The sequence below is a fragment of the Microcaecilia unicolor genome, chromosome 5 (genome assembly GCF_901765095.1).
Source record: "Microcaecilia unicolor chromosome 5, aMicUni1.1, whole genome shotgun sequence".
Taxonomy (NCBI): Eukaryota; Metazoa; Chordata; class Amphibia; order Gymnophiona; family Siphonopidae; genus Microcaecilia; species Microcaecilia unicolor.
The window spans coordinates 185,121,557-185,136,743 of NC_044035.1; positions in this window are offsets into that span (position 1 = coordinate 185,121,557).

The following is a 15,187-nucleotide window of genomic DNA, read 5'->3' on the forward strand; positions in this document are numbered from 1 at the left end:
AGGGGGAAGAAGGATCATGATAGAAGGAAAGCCAAGTGTCAAAGTTGCTGAGAAAGGATGAAAGGGACTTATCAGGGGGACAATAAATAACTGCTATTCGAAGAGGCAAAGGAGTGAATAGGCGGACAGAGTGGACTTCAAAGGATGAAAAGCAGAGAGACTGAGGTGGCAGAAGAGATTGAAATTTGGAAGAGGGTGAGAGTAATAGTCCAACACCACCACTGCGGCCAGCAGGGCAAGGAGTATGGGAGAAGAGATAACCACCATAGCAGAGGGCTGCAACTGAAGCAGAGTCTTCAGGGCAGAGCCAAGTTTCTGTTATGGCGAGCAGATGGAGGCTACGAGAGATAAAAAGGTAATGGATATAGGAATGTTTGTTGCAGATAGAGCGGGCATTCCATAGGGTGTATGAGAAGGGCAAAGAAGAGGGAGGGAGGAGAGGAATAGAGATGAGATTGGAGAGGTCACGGTGCGACCTGCACAAATAGGATGAGGATTGGTGAGGGAGACCAGGATTGGGATTGATGTCTCCGGCAGAGAGAAGAAGAAGGAGTAAGAGAGTGCGGAGGAGAGTAGAAGAGGAGTGGCGATGAAGGTGACGAAGGCGAGATGAACTCAGATAGAATGGGGAAGGTACAATGGAAGGAATGAAATGTTGAAGGGAGAAAGCAATGAGGGAGGAAGAGGACAAGAGAGATGGTGAGGTAATAAAATCAACGAAAGAGTAATGTACAACTGTAGTGCACAGTGGCTTTGAGTGGAGGAGTAGATTGGGAAGGGACAGTACTAGGAGGAGAATGTGAAATGGAGCCATATGTAGTGACTCAGGCACTCCCAAGCACTAGGTAACAGTCACGAACAAAGGTGAGGCAGTAGGCAGGAGCTGAGGCTGAAGGCTGGAACAGGTGAGCAGAGGTTGCAGGACTGGAGTTGAAGCTACAGGCTGGAGCAGAGAATGCAAAACAGGAGCTGAAGCTGCAGGCTGGAGCTGAGGTTGCAAGCTGGAACAGGGCAAGCAGCGCTGGAGCAACAAGACCGGAACAGAACATGATCTAACAGAAATCACAAATGAAATCAAACACAGCCTCCAAATCATGAATTCATGGGCGGATGTATTTCAACTAAAACTCAACGCAGAAAAAAACACAATGTCTCATCCTTTCCTCACAATATAACACGAACAAACCCACCACTATAAACACCCCAGACTACACCCTTCCTGTTTCAGATAGCCTGAAACTTCTCGGAGTTACAATTGACCGAAATCTCACACTAGAAAAATACAACAAAGAAAATGTTCCATTCAATGTGGAAACTCAAAAGAGTAAAACCTTTCTTCCCAAGGGAAATATTCTGCAGCCTGGTACAATCAATGGTGCTAAGCCACCTAGATTACTGCATTGCCATCTATGCCAGATGCAAAGAACAAATCATCAAGAAACTCCAAACTACCCAAAACACAGCAGCCAGACTCATATTTGGAAAAAGGAAATACGAAAGCGCCAAACCCCTAAGAGAAAAACTACACTGGCTCCACTTAAAGAACGAATTGCGTTCAACATTTGCACCCTGGTTCATAAAATCATTCATGGTGAGGCCCCGGTCTACATGTCAGACCTCATAGACTTACCAACCAGGAACACAAAAAGGTCTGCACGCACATTCCTGAATCTCCACTACCCCAGCTGCAAAGGACTAAAATATAAAATATAAATCGACATAAACACGCAACTATGGAATGCACTACCAAACGTCATAAAAACAATGCACGACCTAACAAACTTCTGAAAATCACTAAAAACCAATCTGTTCAAAAAGGCATACCACAATGATCTATCCTAAATACCAGACAACGAAACTTATTCCAGAACTGGACAAAACCAAACTCTCTATACTTGACTGCTTCATTTACTTTGTCACTAATGAACTTTAACGCAATACCACTTTATTTCTCATTCCAGAAATGAACTTTCTATACTTGACTGCTTAATGTACTCTGTCACATATGAACTTTAATGCAATATCACTTTGTATTTCTCATTCCGGAATAATGTAAGCCACATTGAGCCTGCAAATACGTGGGAAAATGTGGGATACAAATGCAACAAATAAATAAATGATTAGGAGCTGAAGATGGAGAAAGAGGACTGTCAACCCTTTCTTTTCTATGCCACTCCCAAAGAGCTGCTAACAGAGTGGAGGAGTGGCCTAGTGGTTAGGGTGGTGGACTTTGGTCCTGAGGAACTGAGTTCGATTCCCAGCACAGGCAGCTCCTTGTGACTCTGGGCAAATCACTTAACCCTCCATTGCCCCATGTAAGCTGCATTGAGGCTGCCATGAGTGGGAAAGCACGGGGTACAAATATAACAAAAAAAAATGTCTCTTCTTGGGATGGGGAGAAATGTATCTAAGGGCCCTTTTACTAAACTGCAGCAAAAAGTGGCATTAATGTGCCCTTACATGGTTTTTTCTCATATGCTAAGGTCATTTTACCACAGCCATCAAATGACTGATTTTCTATTTTTTTTTTTAATTAAAGGCCATGCACTTATGTTGCCATTAACATGCAGCCATTTAAAAAAATTATTGTGTGAGCACTTAACCACAACCCATTTTGTAGATGGTAAGGGCTTGCACAGTATTCCTTCATTAACCAGTTAGCACAGGAATGCCTACTCTCCGCCCCCTCCAAATGCCCCATCAAAAAACTATTCTTTTGTGCGCTCAGATTTTGCAGTAGCCACAGGATGTTTCAAGTATCAAGTTTATTCAAAACTTTCTATCCTGCCCAACAGTATAACCGTCTGAGCGGCTTACAATCTAAAATAAATAGGAAAAAGTTTAAAAAATGACAAAATACATATTGACAGGACACAACTGGAAAGGAGGCAAAACTACAATTATATATAGGAAAGCTGGAGAGAAAGGGAAGAACATTAGGAATAAAGGAACTCTCTGTTAGGTAGTCAACACTGGAGACCTCCGGTTTTAGGATTAAGCATTCCTAAAAACGAAGGTTTTAAGTTCAGTTCTAAAAAGAGGTAAAGAAGTAATTTGTCTGAGAAGGCAAGGCGTTCCAGAGTTTGAGCCCCTGGACTAAGAGCATGATGCTTATGAATGATTTCTCAAGGGGAAGGAACATTAATATTTATATTGTTTGAATATTTTTCCTGCTGTAATTGTCTATTGCTTATGTTTGATTTATTCTTACTGTATACTGCCTTCAAAAAGGTGGTAAATAAATCCTAATAAGCAAATCAAATAAATTAATTAAGAAGACTGAGTTGGGCAGATCTCAGAACCCTAATTTGGGAGCAGGGGGTGAGATAACGCAGGAGGTAAGAAGGTTCTGATGCAGTGAGTGTATTAAAAACCAGCAGTAGGAACTTATAAGTGATTCTGTGAGAAACAGAAAGCTAGTGAGATGCTTTTAGATTTTTCAAACTATGTATAATCTGGATAGTGGTATTTTGGATTAGCTGTAGATGACGACGGTCCTTATTTCAAATTCCTTGATATAAAGAGTTGCAATAGTCTAATTAAAAGATTCCCAAAGAATGTATCAGGATATTAAGGGCTGGGAGATGCAATAGAGGTTGGATGGATCTGATGAGACATAATTTATAAAAGGAACATTGTACCATTTTGCTAATCTAATCTTGAAAAGTGAAATTTGAGTCAAAAATAAACCAAATAATATATGTAGAATGTACCTGGGGAATTGGGAAACTATTCAGAAGAATAGGAGTTTTAAAAAAACAGCTGATCATAGGGAGAGAATAGTAAATCTTTAAATTTCTTGGGATTAAGTACAAATTTATTATGAGAAAGCCAGGCAGTTATAAGACTGAGTTTGGAATTAATGGCAGAGATATCTTCTTTATCTGTCAGGTTAATCGGACAAATCAGTTGAATGTCATCTGCATATATGAACATCGTTAAGTCTACAGATTGGATCAAAGTGAGTATGGGAGACAAAAAAATGTTAAAGAGCAAAGGGGAAAGTATTGATCTTTGAGGAACACCTACAGGAAAGTGGAATGGAATGGACTGTGTTGACAGAATGGATAGTATATTTCCTGTTTTCTAAATAAGAAAAAAACAGTGATATGCAGAGTCAGTTATACCTATTGAATGCAGACAAGTGAGGAGAGAGGGGTGATCATTAAATTGAAAGTAGTGTTAGGCACATGGAAAAACAAGCAAATATGCTGGCCACAACTGGCAAAATTTGCATGGGGGATCCTATACATTCCTGCTGCCAGCATATCTTCTGAGAAGACATCTTCTATTGCAGGAAGGACTGTGGAAGGCAGAAGAGGTAGACTGAATCCTGAGATTGTTGATGACGTAGATTTAAAAAATCATTACAGTGCTTCATAGGGTATATTTCTTCCCCGCAAGGGCATACAAAACGGGTTGTATTTTGTGACCCTGGACATTTTAACAGGCTGGATTAGGATTCCTTGGGGTAGTAGAAAAAATTAAAAAAAACATTTTTTTCCAGCCTCTATGCCAGCCTCAAATGTCATACCCAGCTCCATCACAGCAGTATGCAAGTCCCTGGAGCAGTGTTTAGTGGGTACTGAAGTGCACTTCAGGCAGGTGGACCCAGGCCCATCCCCCCCACACCTGTTACACTTGTGGTGGTAAATGGGAGCCTTCCAAAACCCACCCGAAACCCACTGTACCCACATCTAGGTGCCCCCCGTTACCCTTTAAGGGCTATGGTATTGTTGTACAGTTGTGGGTAGTGGGTTTTGGGGGCTCAGCACCCAAAGTAAGGGAGCTATGCACCTGGGAGCAATTTGTGAAGTCCACTGCAGTGCCCCCTAGGGTGCCTGGTTGGTGTCCCGGCATGTGAGAGGGGACCAGTGCACTACAAATGCTAGCTCCTCCCATGACCAAATGGCTTGGATTTGGTCGTTTTTGAGATGAGCGTCCTCAGTTTCCATTATCGGCGAAAACCGAGGCCGCCCATCTCTAAGGTCGACCTAAATGTCAAGATGGTCGACCTAAATGTTGAGATTTGGCCGTCCCCAACCATATTATCGAAACGAAAGATGGATGCCCATCTTGTTTCGATAATACGGGATGCCCTGCCCCTTCGTCGGGGCGTCCTTAGAGATGGGTGCCCTTAAAGATGGGCGCCCAGTTTGATTATGCCCCTCCATGTCACAGTGGGTATACACAGATAGTTAAGGTGTACTCAGATCTGAGACTTCATTACTGAGATAAATTTGTGTGCACACAGTATTACCAGTATATCAAATCTTTGCTAGCATCACAGCTGTCTTGCATTGGGTTCCTTCGTTGCCTTTGCATCCACATTTCCTTGAGTGCGGGGTCAGCTGTCAAGCTCAGGAACTCCAGGGTATCTACTATCCTGGCTCAAAAGAACTCAACAAAGGAAAACCATGACTTCCTGTGTTTGGTGTGTGCCCCCTAAACTCAGTCAGGCAAAGAGCCTGGTGGACTAACTAAATTTAAATAAAAAGATAAGCAAGAGAAATACCCATCTAGCCCGCCCAACACATATCCCCTTTTTCTTTTATTGCTTTTCCTTTCCACCAGCTCTACACCCACTACTCGAACTGCCAGAAAGTTAAACTAAACTCCCTAAAGGTAGACCCCTAACTGCAAGCACTCACAGGGTTCGAGGCTTAGGCTAGACAACTTCTCCTCAGAGCAGGTTCTCTGTGATGCTTGCGCTCTAATTGGCAGGCTCTTACACTGGGTCTTACTGCAGGCAGGCACTCATGCTGGCAGCCATTTTAGTGCATGCTTCCTTTGGGGTCTGAGCACTCGGTTTGGGGGGGGGGGTCTCTCTTCTTGGTGGGGCTTCTTCCTCTTCCCTCCTTTTCAGGGCAGGAGTCTTCTTCGCAGGATGGGCACTTCCACAGCAGGCCTCATTCTTAGGACAGTCATACACACACTGATGGACATACAGGTCAGATTTCTTAGTGGTTTGGAGCCCCAGCCACACTGTTCTCTTCCTGCTTCTCACCCTGGCCCACCTGTCCTCAGTGCTGCCTAGGACTGCTCTGCCCCTCACAACCAATGCTGATCCCAGCCCAGCTCTGCACTGCTCCCAGCATAGATCTGGCCTAGTAGTAGTCCCAGCACAGCTCAGCTCCTCAGTGCGGTCCCACTTTCTTCTCTGCCTCACTCTCCATCTGGGGCTGGTCTCTGGCACTGCAGCTATTGCTCCGCTCCCCATCCATGACCTGTCTGTTCCCCTGTAGATCAGCTTCTCTTTTGCACCAGGCTTGCTCTGGACCCCTTCTTCCTTCCTCTTCTAGTCTGCTTTGATGACCTGCCCCTCCCAGGATTCACTAGCTTTCTCCCTCTTCTCTTGGGGCTTGTCTGTAGGTCCTTCTCTTCCAGCCTGCAGCACACTCCTGCTTAGGCTTGATCCTCTTCTCCAGGGTTGCCAGGTAGAAATTTTTTTTCCAGCCCAATCCGGGCCAGAAACCAGCCCAAAACCCGCCCAAACACAAACCCCGCCCCTGACACCCCCACCCCCGCGTCACCGGCCCCGCCCCCACCGTCACCGGCCCCGCCTCCCACGTCATCGGGCCCGCCTCCCCGTCATCAGCCCCGCCTCCCACGTCATCGGGCCCGCCTCCCCGTCATCAGCCCCGCCTCCCCGTCATCGGCCCCGCCCAAAACGTCACTAACCCCGCCCAAAAACGTCACTAACCCCGCCCCCCGCGGCCGAAAAAAATCAAAAGCCGCCCAAAAAGCCGCCCGGAAGCCTAAAAAACCGCCCAAAAAACCGCAACCCGCCGCGGGCAAAAATTTCCCGCGGCGGGTCGCAGAAAACCGCCCAATTGGGCGGTAAAACCGCCCACCTGGCAACACTGCTCTTCTCCTCCAGCCTGCAGCTGTTTCTTCCTGCCCGGACTTTCCCTTTTCTGCCTCTGCTTGCAGCACACTCCTGGATTGGCTTGAAATTTGTGCCAGTCCAGGGGGTCAGGTTGCCTTCTCTCTCCCTATTGGCTGCCTGCCTCCACTGCCCCCTGCGCCTCCTCCTGATTGGCCCAGGCTCCTCAGCACCCAATTGGTGCTGTGGCCATCTCCTGGCCCAGCCCCCCTGCCTGCCTCTTTCCTGCTCTCTCTCTCTCTCTCTCTTTCTCTCTCTTTCCTCTGCAACCCGGAGTGCAGCTGCAGCACTTCCAGGTTCACAGGGGGGTTGCTGGCTCACCTTCTTGGACTCCGCCGCAGCACCAGAGTGCCATGGCTCAAGTCCCTGTCCTGCATGCCTGCTCCTCTCTCCCCCATTTGCGACCCGGATCACATCCTACGTTTAAGAAAGGAATCCCTTATGAGTTGTCTAGTGTAGATGACTCGGATCAGAGCCAGTCACGGCCTGCGGTACTTCCAGGTTCATGGGAGGTAGCTGACCTGACACTCCTTCTTCACTCCGGCATCCTCTGGTGCCACAGCTTTGCTGGCTGCCCTGCCTGCCTCTCTTCCCCTCTACCCGCCCTCCCCGTGACCCGGAGTGCAGCCATGAATCGCAGCACTTCCAGGTTCACGAAGGTTAGCGGGTTCATCTCTGCTGTTCACTGTGGCACTGGAGGATGCCGCAGCTCACCCTGGCCACCAGCTCTGGGGGCCCTCCCCAAGCTCTCCCAACCCCAGAGAGTGCCCCCTTGGGGAAGAGGGGGGGGCAAGGTAAAGCATTTTTTGTTCCCATTTTACAGTAATCTCACTGTGAATCACCTGTCAGGGCCTGGCTCATGATGATTTTCTTGAAAGGAAGCAACCCTAGGCCTCAGGAGGGAGAGATGCCAGTGTCTCTCCACACTTACAGAGCTGCACTACACTATTCTTTTTAGTAGAGCTGTTCACTAACAAAGTTAATTATAACAGGATCTTGCTCATTCCTCACACAGTGGCCACTTCCCAGAGTGCAATGCACTTTCATTCATTCCTCACAAAGTTGGTCTTCTATAATGCCAGAGATTAGACCGAGGACTGATAAAGTGACTCATCCAAGGTTACCAAGAGATTAGGTTACAGAGCTGGGAGAATAGCCAGAAGTTCTGACTACCTCCTTGTTGTTCTGGATACTGGTAACCCCCACTCCTCCACTTCAAAAGTGGGCTCATTGAATCTGTGTGTTATCTTCTTTGATGTCCTTTTATGGGCTTTCTCTACTTCTCAGCAGTCTTTAACGTGACTCCTCCTGCCCTGTGTTAGTAAGTAAGTACACTTTCGGGGATAAATAATGATTTGTCAGTAAACAGTAAAAGGAATGTTAATGACTGTATACTGAGGGATATGCTCCATAAACTACAAAAAACAGCCTTCTTGTCTTTGCAGCATTAACTGTTAATAGCTATGATGTCACTGTACATCGGGAGAGTTGAGAATCTGTTCATTTCTCTCCACCTGAGCATTTCCAGTTCATTCCAGTGTCCACGCCTTTACACTTCCCAACTCCCCATCATGTCAGTGGTGACTCTCTCCTCATTTCAAGCCATGCATCCTTACCAGTTTTAACCATCCTTTAGCCAGCTATGTGGCATGGGCAAACTTTTGTTGATGCCCCCCCCCCCAACCAATATAGGTTTCCTTACCCCCTGCCAGCCAAGCTACTACCTAGCAAACAAAAAAAGCAGCATAAAGGCATGGAGTCAGTGTCTAAGCTGCACCACTGATAGATATACCAGTTTTGCCCATCATAAACAGGAAGTCCACATCAGAAGGGGCAGGACTGGCAGAGCCATCAGTAGCTCTGCACCTTTATTCTGTTTTTACTTCAACTGAAAGCAGCAAGGCTGGAGGGGGGGAGGGGAGAAAATTGTTGGACCATTGTTGGATCCGGTGCTTAGGATCGATTTTATCCAGTCCTTTTTTTTAAAGGAAAAAAAAAGGGGCTGGTACTCATACATGCCCAACCTTAGGGGATGGTGGGGTGACTATCCATGGATTATCCCCTCCCCCTCTCAGAGTAGCCATATTCCGTTACCAGCAGTACAGCATATATAAAGGCTATGGACTACAAATAATGAAAATATTGCAAACACTAGATAATATACTCAGCAAACACTGTTGCAGTTAAATTATGTAGCCTGTAAAATCGCAGTTATAAAGGTGCATAAAACCTTGATTTTAAACACATGCTTGTTAGCTAGCCTTGAAGTAGCATCATGATGAAGGCACAATTCAAGTTTCTGTCTCAAGAAGTCTGAATTCGGGTGGCAGTGTTGTGTGAGGAAGGCTATTCCAGTCATCAAATTGCAAAAACAGTTGGCTGTAACCAGAGTACAGTCAGTAGGATCCTGCTAAAAATGAAAGAGACTGGCAGCACAAAGTACAGACCCACATGTGGTCGCCCCAGAAAGACAACTGAAAGAGAAGATGGTGTGCTGATACGGACATCTCTTGGAAATCGCAAGCTAACGTCACCACAGCTATTACGGGACTGGAAAGAAAAACGTCCAATTGATGTATGCACTTCAACTGTGAGAAGGTGGTGTCTAGGAGTTGGCTTAAGAGGTTGCAAAGCAAGGTAAAAGCCACTGTTGATCACTGACCAGAGATGGAAGTGAATGGGCTGGGCTAAGAAATACTGTATTGTAACTGGAGCAAAGAGGATTGGGAAAAGGTGCTCTTCAGTGATGAAAGCACTTTTTGTGTGTTAGGAAACCATGGAAAGACCTATGTAAGGAGATATCCAGAAGAAGAATTTAAGCCAGAGTGTCTCAATCTCTCATTGAAGCATCCAGTCAGTGAAAGTAATGTTCTGGGGCTGTATGGCAGGGAGTGGCGTTGGGAGACTTCATGTTGTGGATGGAATGGTGAATGCATGAAAATACATTGAAATTCATGAAAAATGCATGCTGCCTTCAGCTCGAGAGTTGTTTTCTGGAGTCTACATGTTCCAGGAAGACAATGCACCATGTCATCATGCAAAGACAGTCAATGAGTGGTAGAAAAGGAAAGGGGTAAGGAACTTGGAATGGCCGACACAATCTCCAGATCTCAACCCCATTGAAAACCTGTGGTATAAAATCTCATTGGAAATATCAAAGAGACAGCCCAAGACCAAACGAAAACTTATTGAGTCACTCATTGCTATCTGGAATCGAATTATTACTCCAGAACAGCTGCTGAAACTGCTTCACTCCATGCCAGAGAGATGCAGGCTTGTTAGAAAGAGCACAGGCTGGCCAATAAAGTATTAAAGTTGATAAATTGCTTCAAACAGTCCTTTTCAGGGCCACAGAATTAATAAAACATATAATAAAAAAGTAAAAATAAATGTAAAAGTGCTACTCTAACACTTGAACTTGTGATATACATCATACTATACATGGCTCAAAAAATAGGATAGAGGGCACTAAATAAAAAATTTCAATGCTAAATACATGCAAAATTGAATTTACAACTTACTTACTGTATGAACTTAATATATTAATTTGGTTTCATTAACTCACAGCAGAAAGAGAAATAAACGAAAACATGATTTTCTGAATAGGTGATGCAGGACTTTTTCACACTACTGTAGGAAAAGATAGCACTGTGAATATTGCAGAGAACCCTAGAACATACAATAACTGGGAAAACTGAACAAGCTGGATTACTACAGATTCCTCCTAAGAAACCTGGTCTTTACAGAACATGGGTAGCCCCTCTTTAAATATAGAATAAGTGTCCACAAACTAAAAGTAGAAATATGTAGACAAAAATTAACCTAAGAAGCTAGACTCTGCATAAACAGCACAACAACAGAAAAAATAACCAGTGCAAAATACAAAGACAGCAGATGTAAATTCTCAAACTGGACATATTCCAGTCACTAAAATGAAAATAAAATTATTGTTTGTACCTTGTTGTACGGTGATTTTATTTTTCTAATCATATTGGTCCCAGTCTTTGATTCTGTTTCTTTCTATCTGTGCTCTTAATTTGGTTTCCAGGGCTTCCTATCCATTTGCTATTTCTTTTCTCTTCTTCTTTCTTCTTCACGTCCTGCCCTATGTCCATCTTTGACACTGATCTTTCACATTCAGCTTTCTTTCATTTTTCTGTCCCTCTCAATTCTAGTTTTCCATCTCTTCTCTTCCCCCTTCAATCCATATGCAGCATCTTCTCTTTCTCTCTTCCCTTCCCCTCTTATCCATCCATGTGCAGCATTATACTCCCTCTCTCTTTCCTTCTGTTTTCCTCCATCCATGTGTATCTCCTTCCTCACTATTCCGTTCCCCTCCTTTCCTTCCATGTCCATCGCCTCCCTCTCCTTTTTCTTCCCTTCCTCTCCATCCATCAGGGCTGGTTATATATGCTGCTCTGGATCCTCTGCTGCTTCGGTCTGAACATAAAAAACATAAGAGTAGTCATACTGGGTCAGACCAATGGTCCATCTAGCCTAGTATACTGTTTCCAACAGTGGCCAAGACAGGTCACAAGTACCTGCAAAAAATCCAAATCAAGGCAACATTCCATGCTACAAATCCCAGGGCAAGTAGTTGCTTCCCCATATCTGTCTGAATAGCAGACTCTGGACTTTTCCTCCAGGAACTTGTCCAAATCTTTTTTAAACCCAGATACACTAACCTGGATCCTATGCTGCCTTGGTTTGATCTTGTGGCGGCCTTGTTGTCTTGCTCTGTCCTGGATTCTCTGCTACCTTGGTCTACCCCAGATCCAAGGGCCGCTTCTCCACCTTGCCCAGCTCTGCTTCAGCAGGGCATACCTTGTTGGGGGCTTCAGGATTTTATGTTAAAGTTGTATCCAGGGGTCTCCTTCAAATCTGACTTTTCAGCAATAAAGTTGGATCCAGAGGAGACCCCTGGATCCAACTTTAATATTATGAAAAAAAATCTCGAAAACGGAGATATGGCTAGGGCAGCCACAGGATCCGAGGCAGCAAAGAATCTGAGACCAAGCAGGGCAAGCCCCACATCTGATGCAACAGAGGATCCAGGGCAGCACAGATATAAAAGCTAGATCCTTTGTGCACCCAACTGTAGGAGGTATAGTGCGGATCCAGCACCTATTTCCTCCTTCTCTCTTTCCTTCCCCTCTTCTCCATCCATGTACATATCCTCCCTCTCTTCATTCCCATCCTCTTCATCCATGTACAGTGTTCCCCTCTATCTTCCCTTCCCTTCCTCTCCATCCATGTACATATCTTCCCTCTCTTTCTTTCCACTGCCCTTCATGTGCACCTCCTTTCTCTCTCTTTCCTTCCCTTCCTGTTCATTCATGTACAATATTTTCTCTCTTTTCCCTTCCCCTTCCCCTTCATCCATTTCCAGCATTTCCTCTCTATCCCTTCCCCTACTGTCTTCCCTCCTCATTTCCACTTATTCAGCATCAGGCACTCTATCTCCCCACCCCCACCATAACATCACTCCCCCCTCTCTCTTCCCCACCCCAAAGTCTAGTATTTCCTCTCAAACCTCCCTCTGTCTCATTGCTGCCACCAGCCCACTGCTGCTGCTTTGCCTCTGAGACCAAGCCCTCAGCAGCAGTAAGAAAGGACCAGGCCCAGCACCACTGATAATTTCAGCACCAAGGAACCTTCAAGCCTATAAGCTTGCGAAGTCCCTGTTGATCCCGCTCCCTCTGACATGTACAGACACATCAGAGGGGGTGATACGAACTGAGCTTTCAAAAGCACGTGAACTCAAAGCCTCAGTGCTGAAATTACTGCTGGTGCTGGGCCCAGTCCTTTCTCGTTGCAGCTGCAGGCCTCGTCTCAAATACACAGCAGCAGCAGCAGGCTGGCAACAGCAGTGGAAGGGAGGGGGATCAGCTTAATCCAATGGCCCTCCTTTTGTGGGCTGCTGGTGTTGTTCATGTGCAGAAACACATTTGTAGTGAAGAGAAGAAGGAAGAGAAACTATTTGGAGAAAGGGCTATGGGATCCAGTCCATTGCTAAAAGTGAAAATTGATGGTATTGAAACACTCTGCACTGTGGATACAGGTTCTAGCGTGTCTACAATTTTGGCTAGCTTTTTCTATAAAACTTTTGCCAATACCGAGTGTTTGAAAGATGCAAGTCAACTGACTTTAGTGGCAGTAAATGGCACAGACTTTCCTGTCTTGGGATATATCGATGCAGATGTGCAGTGCCTGGGACAGCTAGTGCCTATGTATTTTTGTGGTCAAAGATAACTTCCGTGAAGGACAGGTGGAGAGTAATGCCATTCAAGGAATAGTCGGAATGAATGTGCTGCAACATCTGGAGAGGTTATTCAAGGATATCTCCTGCTTCACCTTAGAACCCGTGAAGAGTTCGGGGATTCTGTCCAATATATCTCAGAAGCGTTCCACCAAGATTAAGAAATCTGATGGGGTGGCCACAGTATTGAGAACTGATTAATTGTCACCAGAGTGAAGTCCGTTCCTGAACAAGCCCAGGGAGTTTTAAGATTTTGCACCCAGTTATTTTCTTTATAAGTGAGGTTTAGGAAGAAGAAATCTGGGGGAGTCATTCTCTGAAGGGTTCCAGATGAGCTCCAATGCAAGAAAGACCTCACCTAAATAAATTCAACCACAGCTAAGTGACATTTGAAAAAGGGTGTTGAAGGACATATCATTTTTTTGTTGGTTCACAACATTTTAAGGGAAAACTAAAGAACAGAACAACATCAAATATTTAAAAAATCCAGGTTTTCCTGACTTGCCTAAGTGCTCTGGGTTCAAGTGAGATCCTTGCACAAACATCCATAATACCTATAAAGACTCAAATTCTGACATCAATAGCAAGGAAAGAGTATTAAAACAAATATCTGATTTTGATAAAAAGACAATTTAAATATTTATCTGAAAAGGTCCTTTTCTGCCTTTTTAGGTGATTTTGTTGAAAGAAACAGAAAAAGTTAAGGGTATACATGTAAAACTACATTTGAATGTTGAATATGTTATTGCAGTTCTATTAAGCCACACACTAATTGTGAATTTGAGTTTATTTGAATGAAAATTTGCTTGCATTTGTATTCAATAAAGACAAAGATCATTTGCAAATCTGAAGGTGCGGCTCTTCCATTTCAGGAACAAATCCTAAACTTAGATTCTTTTCCTCCTTTATTCTTTGAGGCTAAAGGACGAGGTTAGTTTATTTGTTCCACTCCCTCGGCTGTGAGTGTGTGTTCCCTGGATATTCACCACGACTACAACCATCAGGTATCTGGGAGCACATCACTACAGTCCAGCCGAGAGGGGTGGTAACACTGGGCCCCCTTCTTGCAGGGGCCCAGGGCAGCAGCCCCTTTTGCCCATTGGAAAAAGCAGCCCTGATCCTTACCCCATATTATTCACTCCCATAGCCTTCAGAAATGTCCGAATTATGCCAGTAAATGCTGAAACTTAATTTGTCATCAAAAAATGAAAATTTTCCCTATTTGCAAATCAACAAGTTGGAAGGTCTGTAACATTCTCTTGAAAATGATTACTCACCTCATTTTTAATGGATACAGTCTAGCTTTGCAGTTTTTAAGTCTTTAAAACTCTTCCCTGGTTTCTCTTTGATGGCCTTACCAGTTCTCTAGCACAAGGCTGCACCTGTCATATTTGGCAGAAATAATTCCTGTGACAGACAATTAACATATTCAAACAATCTCAGGTCAGATAAAGTGTCAACTACTTGCTTTAGTAAAACTCACAGCAAACACAGGAAGTTATGTATTCTCAGTGGTGTAGCTAGGGTAGTTGACACCTGGGGCCGGTCATTTTTTAACACCCCCCCCCCCCCCGAAATCCAGTACTAGGCATACCGAGAATACAAAACACTCAGGACCTATAGAGCAATTCTACCATACCATAAGCAGTAATTTGTACGAGTCACACAAGGAAAAGGAAAGCATCTTAAACACTACAGTGAGCACTAGAACATCAATTCACCTATTGTAAAACGAAAACAGACAGATTAGTACAGATCATCGATCCTGCACAGTCAATGCCAACCGAAAGCCATGTCTTTTTCACAAACACAGATACACCCTAATCTACTATAGAATAAGTAATCATAAACTTTCTATTTAGACAAAAATTAAACTGAACCCCCGATGCCAGACTCTGCATACAATGCAACACCACAGAAACAGAAAATGTCCTCTAGTACTGTGCAAAATATAAAGACAGCAGATGTAAATTTGAAAAAACTAACAAATACCAATCAGCACGTTACAAATTAACAAATAGAAATAAAACAAATAATATCAT